At 39.0% G+C, this 6,000-nt stretch overlaps 1 protein-coding gene across 1 annotated transcript in view; it reads left to right on the top strand.

Moving 5' to 3' along the window:
• Nucleotides 1-412: 412 nt before the first annotated feature.
• Nucleotides 413-6,000, top strand: part of LOC127800930 (uncharacterized) — a 26,608-nt gene continuing 21,020 nt past the window's right edge. Inside the window, exon 1 of the mRNA XM_052335680.1 lies at nt 413-815. The gene's annotated coding sequence lies outside the window, so the exon portion shown is untranslated. The remainder of the gene's footprint in view (nt 816-6,000) is intronic.

The raw sequence follows: 6,000 nt of genomic DNA, 5'->3' as shown, positions 1-6,000 counted from the left end.
TAATTAGGATTTTATCTATAATTGATCTTTGGAAATAAAAAATGAGGTTTCAATTCAGTTTCATGTACAGTTGATAATTGGAAATAAACGAAGTAATTCAATTTTTTAATTTAAAATATAATTTTAACATTGGTTTTTTAAATTATAAATATTATAACTTAAAAACTAATATAATATCCATAATTAGTTTTATACCCTTCTCATAATTTTAGTTTGCTTATGAGTATTTAACGATTGAATTTGTATATAATAAAATTAAATTGAATTAAAATTTTTAAAAATTAATTTAACCCAAATAATGAAAATAATTAATTTTTATTTAAAATAACAACATTAAAAAAATTTAACAAGATTAAATATAATTATTGTCATATGTTCATTTTCATAGTAATTTCGCGACCCGAAGCGAGGACGCGAATTTCAAAGACACAGAGAGGTTTCACCTGGCCTTCAGGGATAAAGCCGACGTTTACGTGGCCGCCGGCGAACGACCACCTGGCGGAGTGTGTCCACGTGTTTGGCCTCGGACTCCAAACCCACCATTCCAATCCACCTCTGCGCATTTAAAGTCCGCCCCTCGAATTCCAAAAAGCTACTGCGCAGTATCCACCACTTTTAAGCTGCCTCTGTCTCTCTCTCTCTTAACCTTTGCGTTTTCTCCATCTCTTCACTTCTCTCCCAGTCTTTCCCATCCCTCTCTGTATCTGACATCGCAATGCGATAATTCTGGGCTTTCGTCGGCAATCTTCAGAGTATGTTGTTCTGCAATCAATGTATTGCAAAAGCGTTTCCCTTTTCCTGACTGCTTGAACAAGGTATTTTTCTGAATCTCCTGTGTCCCCGTTGTTTCTTTTTTTTTTTTTTTTTGACAACTTTCCATGCTTGCAGTGCTTTCTCTCTCTTTTTCTTCATATATATATATATGTATAGATGCGCAATGATGATTTTCGTGTTTGATTTTTAACTTTATTTTCGGGGGGGCGGGTTCTATTTGGAATATTTGGGATTAGATAGGGAAGGCACAGCAGTCGCAAAATAAGATACTGCTATATGAGTGTGAATGCTAGTTGATAATCTGTTAAATTGTTTTGTAAACGTGTATTTGAGGTCTGCAATGAGAGTTGTTTTTGACAGGAACGTGCAAGATTAAGGGGTATTGTTTTCATTGAATGCTATAAAGATACATAGAAGATTTTGGTAATGAAAGTAAAATTGTATTGCTTTGTGTTTTTTTATATGATTCTTGGCGTACTGATTGATGAAAAAATCTCGAAGTGAGCGGAACATTCTACAGACAATTTCATATGGAAAAACCTGCTCGGTCCGGGGATATATAATTGAAGAAATGCTTGTTGGAGGGGAAATTGTGAGACCGAATTTAACAGGGACTGTGATAGTGTGATTGCTTAAACTGCAGTCACGGAATTTAGGAACCTTGTGATATTTGTAATGGTGGTTGTGTTCTGTAGTATATTTGGAAGTAATGGTGTCAATATTGGGCGTGAAATGTAGGCAACCTAAACGAATTTAAGTGTAAGCGATTGCTACTTACTAATTCAGTTAGTCCTGCACTCCATGATGATAAATTGTCTGTGAAATTAAATAAATGGATGACCATTATTTATGATGATATTTGTGATGGACATCTCATTTTCTTATATAATTGATAAGCACCATAAAAACATAAGATATTGTTCTGTACCAGCGAGTAAAATTGCCACCCATACTGTTGTTATACATTTCATTTCTCTTTTTTTTGTTTTGTTTCACATTTTGCACATTTTTGTTTTATTTGGGGGGAGGGATGGTGACACGGCTCGGTGAAAGCCTTGGCTCTTATTGTGAAATTGTTCTTTGGAGGGAGGGAGTGACAAAGGGTGTATCTATTTGAGTCACACTGAAGAATACCAAGAAGGTACCAATTTGGGTGATCTAGCAGGATATTCAAATTCTTTTTGAGATTGGTGGACTTAGAAAACCATAATACATGTTTGACTAAGTGTATTCTTAATTGACCTTAAGCATTGAGATGTTATTCATGGTTTGAGGGAAAGAAACCACAAATCAAACCTAAATCCCACTTGGTGGGGTCAATTACATGAATTCTAGCTCAATAATCGTTTTTATCTATGGTCATATCTTTTTTAGGCCCTTATAACTCATGTAAGGTGTAAGAGTTCCACACCAAGTTTTTATCAGGTTTATCTCTTTTTCTGAAGATTTTGTTCAATTTCATCCATTCTCCTCGATTAAGCTTTATTGGTCTTCTTCTCACATGACCGAAGCTTCTTAATCACATCTCGCTCATCTTCAACAAGAGCCATTTTGACTTTATTATAATTAACTTCATTTCTGATCTTATATTTTCTTTTATGGCTGCACATGCATCTTTGTTTTGCTAATATATTTACATTTTGATGCTTTACTACCCAATGTGCCATGTCATGGAACAAAGTGTTAGGCCTCAAATTGAAGGCTTGAACAATTCGGTAAATAGAGTAGTTGTAGGGATTTGAATTGAGTGAGAGAGAAAATTAGAAATGGAGGGAGAAATTGAGAGAGAGATTGGAGGGAAAAGAATTATGTCAAATTCATTCATAATTTCCATCCTCGGCGCCTGATATCTTTTATAGGTTGCCTTCAGTTATAACCGTCCAAGTACAAGCGGCCCATAGCTATAACCGCAAACTACTACAGTAGCTTATTACATGCATTCATCTAACTACAGTTTTACCCCCAGCCTACTAACTACTATCATACCCTTTGTCCGCCTTTGGGTCGTGACAAATCCCCCCCCCCCCCGCGGGGCGGTTGAAGCCTTTCTTGCCTCAAAGAAAGGATAGGAGATGAGCTGCTATGGGGTACTGCTTTAGCAGTTCTGGAAGGTACTCCAAAGTAGTGTTGTCCGGATGTAGGTGGCTCCATTAGACAAGTACCTTTGTTAAGGGCAGTGTGTTCTTGTAAGTAATCCTTTGATCCACGATAGCTTGGGGTTCCATAGTCATCTTCTCCTCATCCACTGTGGGAAGGTTCCGGCTAGTAGTGGTTGCCGGTCTTCTTGAGCAGTGATACATGGAACAACGGATGATTAGTGTTCCCTTTTGGCAATTGTAGCTGGTAAGCTACCTAGGCCAGTATTGTATAGGGCCCAAAATACTTAGGGCTCAGTTTGGATACTGGGGTTGTTGAGAGGAATGCTGGAGACACCTCTTAACTTTCAAGTTGACCTTGTCCCCCACACTGAACTCTCAGACACTTCTTCCCTTATTTGCCATTTGCTTCATTTTGTTTGCATTCATCAGGGTAGGTAGGGTGGGAGCTTTGTAACCAAATAATGCTTTGAATGGAGACCTTTTTAGGGCATTGTGGCAGTTAGAATTGTGTCACCACCGTGCCATAGACAACCATCAATTCCAACTCCTAGGCTTGGTGAAGCACATACACCTTAGATAAGACTCCAAGCACTGATTAACTCTCTCTGTTTGTCCATCGGTCTTCGGATGGTAGGCCGTGGACATATGTAATCCTACTCCCAATCCTTTAAACAACTCTTGCCAAAAGTGGTTGGTAAAAATCTTATCTTGATCAGACACTATTGTTTTGGAAACCCCGTGTATCTTTGCTAGCATATCTAAGAACCGTCTTGCCACCTCTTAGGCCATGAATGGGTGAGTGAGGCTCACAAAGTGAGTAAACTTGGTCAATCTGTCCACAATCACCATTATTACATCCTTGCCCTCCGACTTAGGTAGCCATTCAATAAAGTCCATAGATATCCCCTGCCAAGCCTGTTTTGGAATGATCAGTGGTTGTAATACGCCTGGTAAGGCCACATGTTCAAACTCCACTACTTCCTTCTTTAATCCCGACCCAAAGAAGAGTTGTCTTACCTTGTAATAAGTAGCTTGAATTCCCAAGTAGCCCCTTAGGGTGAATCATGGAGGGATTGTAGAATTTTGCTTTTCACACCTTGATCATTTCCCACTACTATTCTGCCCTTGTACATGATCAATCCGTTTGACAGTATGTATCCCCTACTCTCTGTTGGTTCCACAGCCAATTGCTCCTGCAACTCCTTAAACCATTTAGTGTGTTGATAATTGTCAGTGATCTCCTTCTCCCAATCTGGTATCACGACGGTGATGGCATTACAACAGACCCCTCCTTCCCTTCTCGAGAGTGCATTAACCACCCTATTCTCCTTCCCTTGCTGATAGTGGATTGTGTAATCCAACCCAAGCAACTTGGATACCCCTTTCTTCTGCAGCTGGGTGTGTAGCCTTTACTGTAACAAGTATTTAAGGTTCTCATGATCGGTCTTTATTATGAAATGGTTACCCTCCTAGTAGTGCCTCTACTTATCTACTGCCACCAAAATCGCTAATAACTCCTTATCATAAACACTTGGTCCCATATGCTTTGGGGCCAAGTCCTGACTGATGTATGCTAATGATCTTCCCTCTTGCATGAGCACTACACCCACCCCTAGATCACTAGCATCAGTTTGCACCACAGAAGTTTTTGAAAAATCTGGCAAGGCTAAGACCGGTGCTTGAGTCATGGCCTCTTTTAGTGTTGTGAATGCTACCTTTTCCTTTGGACTCCATTGGAATTTATCCTTCTTGAGCAATTCCATAAGGGGCTTACTGATTACCTCATAATGAGAGACAAACCTCTGGTAATACCCAATCAATCCCAAGAAGCCCCTCAATTCCCTCACCGTGGAAGGCCTCGGTCAATCTGTCATGGCAGATATCTTCTTTGAGTCTGTACTAACACCTTCACCCGAGATCAAGTCTCCCAAGTATTCCACCTCTTTCTTGGCAAATAAACACTTAGACATTTTAACATACAATTGATTGAATTTAAGGATCTCAAAAGCTGTCCTTAGGTGGTTTAAGTGTAGCTTTAAGTCAGGGTATATATGAGTATGTCATCAAAGAATACCAATACAAATTTCCTTAGGTAGGGTGCAAACAATTGGTTCATCAGGGCTTGGAAAGCGGTAGGGGCGTTGGTAAGCCCGAAGGGCACTACCAAGAATTCATAAACGCCTTGGTGGGTTCAGAAGGCCGTTTTTGGGATAGCATTAGAGTGCATGCGGATTTGATAGTATCCCAATCTCAGGTCTAGTTTAGAAAAAATGATTTCTCCATGCAACTCATCCATCAAGTCTTCTATGATAGGTATAGGGAATTTGTTCTTGATGGTGAGGTCATTTAACTGGCAGTAATCCACACAAAATTGCTAAGTCCCATCATTTTTCTTTACTAATAGGACTGGGGAGACAAATGAGCTCTGGCTGGGTTGAGTCAGGGAAGTTGAAAGCATTTGTGTTAACCTAGGAATATGCGGAATTACCCTTAGATGATATAGGCCTCTCTCAACACTCACAAACCCTCTCGATGTTAATAGGAATTGAAACAAAAAACTTAAGCAATCAAAACAGAATGAAAATAAAAACAAGAAACAATCAAACCAACATTAGTAGACGCGGATTTATCCTGGTTCAGATTGCATATGATGCAACCCTACATCCAGTCTTCAAAACCCCCTCCGAGAGTAATTTTTATTTTGAGAATCAATCGATGTAGCAGCAAGAAAACATCCTCCCTATTTTCGAGTACACCCAACACTTAGTTCTCTCTCAAGATTACAAAAGCTACCTCAAAATCTAGCCTTTCCTCTTAGAGAACATACAACACTCGTTACAATAGAAAAAGACTTAATTTAGCACTCTCGCACACCCCCTTGCCCTCTATTTATAGAGTGGGCGGATATCTCTAGAGAAGACATTAAATATTTACAGTTTAACCCCTCACATATTACTAATTATAGTTTTTGGGTTACAACTTCTATTTAATTCTTCAAAGGAACTCTAGCGTACTGCCATCATTCACTACTTATACCATCATCTTCTTCTTATACCATATACTCAAGACAACCTTTTAACAATTTGTTTCACTTGTTTTTCGATCTCAGATTTTTGCACAGGTGAAT

This window comes from Diospyros lotus, chromosome 1 (assembly GCF_014633365.1).
Source record: "Diospyros lotus cultivar Yz01 chromosome 1, ASM1463336v1, whole genome shotgun sequence".
Lineage (NCBI taxonomy): Eukaryota > Viridiplantae > Streptophyta > Magnoliopsida > Ericales > Ebenaceae > Diospyros > Diospyros lotus.
This window is presented reverse-complemented; position numbering and strand designations above follow the sequence as displayed.